At 38.2% G+C, this 8598-nt stretch overlaps 1 long non-coding RNA gene across 1 annotated transcript; it reads right to left on the bottom strand.

Moving 5' to 3' along the window:
- Positions 1–3273: 3273 nt before the first annotated feature.
- Positions 3274–7748, bottom strand: LOC129348895 (uncharacterized). Its single transcript, XR_008601638.1, has 3 exons — positions 7690–7748; positions 6687–6787; positions 3274–5379 (listed from the first exon to the last, which is right to left on the bottom strand). It is a non-coding gene; the product is annotated as an uncharacterized LOC129348895 (long non-coding RNA).
- Between the last annotated feature and the right edge of the window lie 850 nt (positions 7749–8598).

Genomic DNA, 8598 nt, shown 5'->3' with positions numbered 1-8598 from the left:
AACCCCAGCCTACAAAATGAAACAAACCCTTATATCACAATGAAAATACTTCTGTTGTCACAATCATGAGTTAGTCAATTATTCAGTTTATCAATTCAGCTTTATTTGTTTAGCACCTTTTACACAGATGACAAAACTAAACAAGCAAAGAGAAAAAAACTATGCTAAAACTATGATTAAAACTCAAAAACATTTTAAAAAAAAAAAGATTTAACATGGTAATAAAATATGTTGTGTCCAGGGGATGGAGGGAGTTTATTGAAGTCTTCTTGGGCTCACATGGGAAATCATTTAAAATATAAACTTGATATTCAGTCTAAGGAAACTGCAGAGCGACAGAAGAACCAACAATATCTCCTGTTTTCTCCTTTAATGAGTCGACTCTTGTGCTTTCAGACCAAAGAACTACAGATTCTTCACAACCTGCTCAAACTCTTGGTACAGGACCTCACCACACGGGTCAAGAAGGTTTCTGTCTCATTTCTACTCTGAAGCTCACCTTCTCCTGCTCAAACTGCTGACAAATGTTTCTGCTGCTCTAAAGTCTGGCCTCCAGAACTTCCTAAAAACTCTCAAAGTCTCTTCTGCTGCAGGTTGCTTTGTAGAACTGTTCCAGAAAACCTCACTAAAACACATGGAGGGGCCTCAAGATAGTCGTCCAAATGAAACCGTACAAAAACCAAACTAGCACAACCCAAACGCTAAAGTCTCCTGCAGCCTACCAGAGAACCTCTGAGAACAGAGAATCAGGACAGGAACTCTTACCTTCTGGACAACCAATGTTGGTTCTCAAACAAGAATACAGAATGTGTCTGACCAAAAACCTCTAAAGACTCACTACAGCCAAGATAAAGACACAACAGCTGCACCAAATCCACTAATCACTGCACACATTAGCACCATGTGCTAACTGTGGCTAAAGCACCACATTTACCAAGTCAACTATCCAGTACACAGCCCTAAAACACCAAGAAACACATTAAAGACAGATTTCACTGCTGGAAGCTGCAAGCCAACGCCTAAATAGCAAACTAAAGCATTGGAGCCAAACCCGGTTCAGTGCTGAAGGAAAGCAGAGGAAATGTTTGGCTGCAGCCACATAAAGCAGGAAGACAGTGAGCTGCTCAGGTGTTCCTGATAACACCAAGCAGCCACCTGGACAGCCAATAGGAACACAGCTTACTGGAAGTCCAGAGGGCTGGGTTAGTGAAGGAAATTTAGCTTAAAGTTGAGGCAGAAAGTTAACAAAGAAAGTTGAAAACCACCTTCTGATACCTGAAATCTCTGAGTTTTCACACAAAGAACACCTGAACATGTCAAACTGATTCCATAGTAGAACCATCATTGTAAAAACGTCATAGAATGGTGTGTTGCTCAAAAAACATTACGACCCGGCTGGCTAGGGTCGCTGAGGAGCAACACAAAAACAGGACAAACACTGGTTTCCAGGGGGTTAGGCGGCTATTTATTTGAAAGAGTAAGTTTACAACAACATAACGTGAGCAGAAAAATCACAAAGTCTGTCTTTAGTTCAGCTGAAAATACTAGTTTTTGTCTTTTTTATTGACCAAACTTTTCAGGAAGTAGATGAAGAATAATTAAAGCTCTCATGTAGAAGTCCAACTTAGTTTGGATCCTTGTGGAGAGTTTAATCTTAGAGTTTGTAAAGCTGTTGAGTTTTTAGAGTCACATGGATTGTTTTGACATTTAATAACCGAGTCCTGAAATAAAATTACAGTTGTGGATTTCTGTCATTTAGTCTGGACTAAACAAATAACAGCAGCATAAATCTCAAACATCATTATGAGGAGTCTGGATTGAGGTTTCTCACTTGATAATGATCAAAACATGAAATTTTGGTTGGTTTAAAGGAATGTTCCACCTTAAATCTTTGAATGTTGACCTAAAAGGTTGGTTTCAGGAAGTATTCCACCTACAAGGTCCTCAAACATCCACCTTTAAGGAACATTCCACCAAAAATCTTTGGACATGCACCTAAAATGTTGGTTTAACCGAGTATTCCATCCAAAAGCCTCAGAGACCTGAGGAGCTGGTTAAAAGGAATATTCCACCTAAAACCTCAAATATAGACTTGAAAGGGTGGTTTAGAAAAAATCCTTCAGTGTAGACCAAAAAAGTTAGTATGGAGGAATATTCCACCTGAAATGTAGACCTGAGAAGTTGGTTCGGAAGAATATACCATCCTAAACATCCTTAAATGTAGACTAAAAGACGGTTTGGAAGAAAATTCCACCTAAAATCCTCCAATGCAGACCTAAAAGGTGAGTTTAATGGTATGTTCCACCTAAAATTCACTACTGTAGACCTTGGAGGTTGGTCTGATGGTATATTCCACCGAACATTCTTGAACATAAACTTAAAAAGTTCGTTCAAAGGAATATTTCACCTAAAATCTTTCAATGTAGACCAAAAAATCTTGGTGTAAAGGAGCATTCCACCTTAAATGTAGACCTAAAGGATGGTTTGGAGTAATATTCTACTCTAAAATCTTCCAATGTAGACCTAAAAGGTTGATGTGATGGTATATTCTACCCAACATCCTGGAACATTTACCTAAAAGGTTGGTTTAATGATATATTCCCAGAAGAACCCTTGAACATCAGGCTTAATGGTATATTCCACCCAAAATACTTGTACACATACCAAGAAGTCAGTGTAAAGGAAATGTAGACCTAAAAGGATTGTTTAAAGGAATATTTAAATGATTATTTTCATTATTTAATAATCTGTTATCAGTCAGAACCCTGGCAAACTTATTTTTATCAGTTTTTTAGTGGAAGTCACAAATAAAGGAGCTCTTGGTTTTTCCCGGCGTTACTGAGTCCAAAGCTGCTGTTTCAACACAGACACGTTCACATGCATCCACAAACCTCTCAGCACTCAAACACCCACAGACAGGAGGCCGGCTGGACCGAGGCTCGGCGGCGTCCTCAGACCCACGAGTCGTGGAGTCGCTGAACTTGTTGGTCCGGTTTGAAGGCCTCCATGTGGTCCAGTAGAAGTCCACGTAGTCGGTGTTGGCTTTGAACTGCAGTGACTGGCCACCATCAGGTGGACCAGCTCGTCCTCGTAGGACTCCTCCTGTAGCCTTGAGGGGACCACAGGAACATTCAGTAGCTGTTGGAGTTCTTCCTGTCAGGCTCGTGGTAGAACGGCTCTGAAGTATCTTTTACTTGTCTTATCTGGAACAATCTAACAGCCTAAACTGTTGACAGCGGTGTAAAGAAGCAAACACACAGGCATAGATTAGGACTCAAACTACATTTATTTTAGAAAACAAATCAGCTTAGAGGCATTTGTTCACACATGTGGCTGAATAGGAGGCCGTCCAATCAGATTTGAGGTCTTCACTCTGTAGGTTGTTTGTTTGGTGAGACTCTTGGACCTCCATCAGCTGACATGGATGTTTGATGGTCTTCCTCTCTAGTGCCAGATGATTCATCCATGAATTCAGCAGCTACAGACTGAAATGAAGCTCATGCTGCCGTTATTGAATTCCTGTTCCAGATCAAATGTTCAGAGCTCACCTTGAATGCAGCCGTCTGCTGTCTGATAGTTTTTCTCATTGTAGTCTTCAATAAAGTCTTTTTCCTCATGTCAGGATGTGGTGAGACTCTTTCTCAGTCTCTGCAGACGTCCCTCATTGTGCATCTCCAGAGAAGAAACAGAAAAACTGGTCACTGCTTCAGCATCACAAACACTCTCCAGCATTGAGAGTGTTTTAGGAATTCATTCATTGTGTTGTGAACTTTGAAGGAGCAGAAACTTTACAGCTGCCAAAGATATGAGCTCCAATTCTGGATGTTTTAGGAAATGAAGTTCATCAAATGAACACTTGATTATTGCTGATAACGCTTATTAAATTACTGAAGAAATCCAACATAAAAACCTGTAAACTCTCAGGCAGCTTTTGTTAAAGTTTGTCTATAATTCTATCATCATGTTCTGGAACCAGGACTCTGCAGAAGTTCCTTCAATCACATACTTGTGTGTTTCTATTTAAGGCCTCAGGTTTGAACGTACAGCAGAGGATTAGAAAGGAGTGATTTTAATGTTTAAATCAGTCCAGTAAATGTTTGGCATGAAAGTTATTAAAATTTTGATTTAGATAGATTTGTGTCAAATAATATTGTAGAGTCTCACTTAAATACATCCAAATGAGTTCAGTGTATTTAAATTTTATAGAATATTTGATTTCTTAATCTCAATACTGTAGGGTCTGACCCTAAATATTATAATAATAATGTCAATTTAAATAATATTTTAGTGCAGAGTCATAAACTTTAATCAGCTAAACTTACATAATAAATATCACTGTACAATCTTAACCTGAACATTCATATTATTGAGGTAAATTTACATAAATCATGATATTCTAGAGTCTTAACTGGAATATTTCTAACATTAATCTTTTTGTATTGTGCTGATTAACAACAATAACTCGACTTTCAGATAATATTTGTTGTCTGTGATTGAGACTAAATTCCTCCACATTCTGGAACTGGACTGCATATCCCAAAATGGAAACATGGACAGAATTTAACACTCATGTATCCATGGCAACGCAAAAGTTTCTGCTTCTTACCAAAGTTCACAACACAAGTAAAGATTTTAATGTAAAACTTCAGGGATGACTGCTGACCATAAGTATTCTGATCAATACTTCATGATCAATATCAGGACAGATGTTACAATTCCAGCTGTTGCATTAGACTGCAGTTATTCACAGAGAAATTAAAACATCACATTCCTCATAAAAACTAGATGGGACTTTTATTAAATAAAGTGTTGGTGAATAAACAGTGTAAAAAGTACAAAGCAGCTCCATTAAATCAGGAGATGTGAGACTTCCACAGCATGGATCACCATCTGCTGTGTTGATTCATAGCTGAATGTCAGAATGAACTGAGATAGAAAAGCTGCTTTGAGCTGCAACATTACGGTCTGACAATCCAACACCATCACAGTTTTCATCTGGTTGTTTTGCTCCAACATGCTGTGAAGTTCAGTTTTTACCTGAATCAATACAGAGATTCTATTTCCAGCCAAGACTGAAATAAAAATTAGAATGTTATGAGGTTATTAATGCAACTAAATCCTTTCAGATGGAAGGATTTACTTCTAAGTTCTAATTCAAGTTTCAGTTGGAGCACATTGCATTCACAAAGAAAAACAGCGATACCTTCATAGCAACATTTAATAAACCTAAAGCTTCACTGTTGGCTCATTGGTGGAGTTTGTTACTGAGCATCTGAACCTTAAATCCAGTGAGACGACCATCTTCAGTCCAGGCCAGTCAGAGATCTTCAAGACCTTCCATCAGCAGGACCAGATGTGGCATCATCTCCCTCTGAACATCTGGATGACAGGAGAAAAGACAGAAATCAAACACGGATCACAGGAATACTATTTATTCACTTTCATCATTTTATAAAAGTAGCATGAACTTTATTAAAACTTGACAATATCAGTAATGAAAGTAAATGTTTTTATCTTGTGTTGAAGCTAAATTTAAAGTCAATTTTAATGACAGTTTATCCTGAGAGGAGTGAGAAGGGAGCTTTTCTTTCCTTTTTAGAATATTCCCTCAAAATATTCTGTTTATTTTTGGCTTTAGAAGCATTTTTCTTTATTTATTTTTAGATACCTCAGACTGATACACTTTGCTGGTTTGCAGATAATTTCATGTACAATGACAATAAAGATCTTCTATTATAACATATTGCTAAAACAAGAACTGCAAACCTTCTCAACAATCTCTCAGGCTGCAAAATTCCAACTACGACCAAGAATTATCTGATGTACTTCTTATAATCTTTACTGAACCAGCCCTGGAATTAATAAAAATCTGTATATGGATATGATTTTCTCTGATGGGACCACTATGGAAGCTGTAGTAATAATTAACTATCCTTTGAAGGGAAAGATTAGGTCTCCTTCAGGTGGATAAAAAAATGCTCTCCCTTAAAAGAAAAAAAAACTGCATACAATAAAGTAAATCTCTTCTGCACTGCACACATACTACACTTTTGTATAACTCTGGATGTCAGAGTAAAGGCAGACAGATCGGACATTGATCAGGAAAAAAAAAACTATCAGTTCATTCAGAAACTGTGGGGTTAAACCTAAAAACACAGACCTCAACAGCAGTTTGTTTCAAAGCAGAACACCAGCTGGTTTTCACTAAAGAAGCTTTCAAAGCAACAATTAAATAACAACTTTGTTCTCATTAAGTTCAGAGTCAGCCAAAATAATGCACACACATCAGGAAAAGAAAAACTTTTATAAATATTTCATTTGTATAAGTACTTCTGCACATATAGATACCTCTTTCTAAGTTTGATCAAATCATAACTCTGTGTCCTGTTGTACGATGTTTACCCAACAGATGGCGCTACCCTCATGAATGGAGCATCAACAAGTGACGTCTACAACACAACAGAAATGTCTGGAAGCCAGTGGCCACCACTTTGAGCATCTCTTGTAATTGTAGAGGCCAAAGATCGCTTTTATTAATCTCGTGATGTCTGAATAAATTTGGTATTGAAATATTTATGCAAGTTTTTCTTTTCCTGATGTGTGTAAACATTATTTTGACTGACTCTGTATAATGGGTTTCTGACAGGTCACCAGGCAACATCTTTTTATAATAATGATAAACATACCTGCATTCTACAGGAGTGATTTTCCTCATGTGCAGGTAAAGATGTGTGAGGAGCTTAGAGATGACAGGAGCAGGAGTCATCCTCACTAATTCAGCTTCCACCTAGAAACAGAAAGACCACAAACAAACACACTGATATACTCTCAAACGTTCAACCTCACAGCCTCAAAATATCTGTTTAGGAAGTGTTGTGTTTCTAAATTCTGCTGAAAGCATTGACAGACATTCTCTTACAAGGTTGTGTAAGAAGCAGCCAGTCCTCTGAGCTACTGAGAAATCTTCCTGAACAAAGTTTCTACGTGTAAATCAGCTCTACAAAAACTAAAGCCTCAGTCAGAGATAACAGGTATCGCAAATTATAAAGAACTTTCTTTGTTAACTCAGACTTTCTGTTTCAACCTCACATAAAAAGGGGAGTTTAACTCATCAGGTGACTGAAAATGAACGGCTTGTGCAGTTCTAGATCCAAAAGTAGGATGTTTCAACTCATGTTTTACTACAAATACATGCAGTAATAAATAAATACAATGGCTGGTTGTTAGTTTATTCACTATTAATGTCATTTTATATACTGGATTGAACTTGAGCAGTGGAAGAGAGAAGGAATTTAATGAAATTATGGAGATTCAGAGAGATAATGTTGCGCAATGTTAAGTTAAGCGCAGTTTAATTCAAACCAGCTGAATGTTAAACTTCAGTGCAGCTCAACGGGTTTCAGTTAACCTTAAAGTAAAATAACTTTTTTAAAAGCTAAAATACACAGCAGAGAAATACAGGTTGAGAAGGTCATTCTAATAATGAGGACAGCTGCAGCAGCAACTAACACAGGTGTTCAGCGGTAAGTTAGCCACCTGTGTTAATTAGCCCGCTAGCTAACTTAGCCGCTTAGCTAGCTAACGCGTCCGGACCAACTGCTCAAACACGACAAAACACAACTCTTCACAAGTCGCTGACTTAACGTACAACAAAACAACGCTACTGGTTAGAAGTATTTGTCTTCTTACCGTGTTTTACTCCAAAAACAAGATCAGCAGCAGCCAGAGATGCTACCAGACGTGCCGACCATAGATATACAAAGGATAGATACGCTAGCGCGCTGTCTTCTATATTATCTATGGTCTGACCAAACGCTGCTCTCTGGCTCCGCCCTCTGAGAATCTTGTTGTCGTTTGGCTCCACACTTGCTGATGACCACTTCCGGTCTCAGAAAATGAAAAAACGGACCTTTTTTCGTTTGTCTCTTACTGATTTTACTTTTTTGTTATTCTAAATATAAAACGAAAATCAAAGCATTTTGTTAAAAAATCGTATATCCCTTTTTGATCATGAAAAGGAAAAACGCCTTGTATTTCAATTTTAATTTTTGTATTTTAAAACGAAAATCAAATAACCACTCGTTTTTTGTTTTTCAACACCCGTTTCAGAACGGAAAATCCAATTACCAGATCCGTACACGGACCCACCACACACACATTTGACACACTTCCACACATTAGTTGAGGAGCCGCGAAAACCTGGTCGCGCCAAACTATTTTACATCTGGCGTGAAGCTCTCCAGCAAACTGCAGCGTCGGATGAAGAGTTCAGCCACTCGTCTGGCCTGGATTCTGCCACCAGCGCGGATGAAGCCGATCTTATCAAAGGAATTGATCATTCCAGTGACATGTAAGTCTGTATTCATGAGAAGCTGTTTGTTTTGAGTTGGAGAAAAGTAAAGAAAGTATAATATACATGGAACGCCGCCGAAAGCATTCCACGCAAAATACGCATCATTTTTACAAGTCATGTGCTGCGCACAGCTAACGTACCACGTAACTTTTTCTGTGTGCAGCATTTACAATGTTGGGAAGGAGGAGGAGGAGGAAGAGGAGAGAATGGAGGTCTCCTGCTGTCCTGGTACCCCAGCGAGAACT

Source organism: Amphiprion ocellaris, chromosome 5, assembly GCF_022539595.1.
Source record: "Amphiprion ocellaris isolate individual 3 ecotype Okinawa chromosome 5, ASM2253959v1, whole genome shotgun sequence".
In the NCBI taxonomy this organism is placed as follows: Eukaryota; Metazoa; Chordata; class Actinopteri; family Pomacentridae; genus Amphiprion; species Amphiprion ocellaris.
This window is presented reverse-complemented; position numbering and strand designations above follow the sequence as displayed.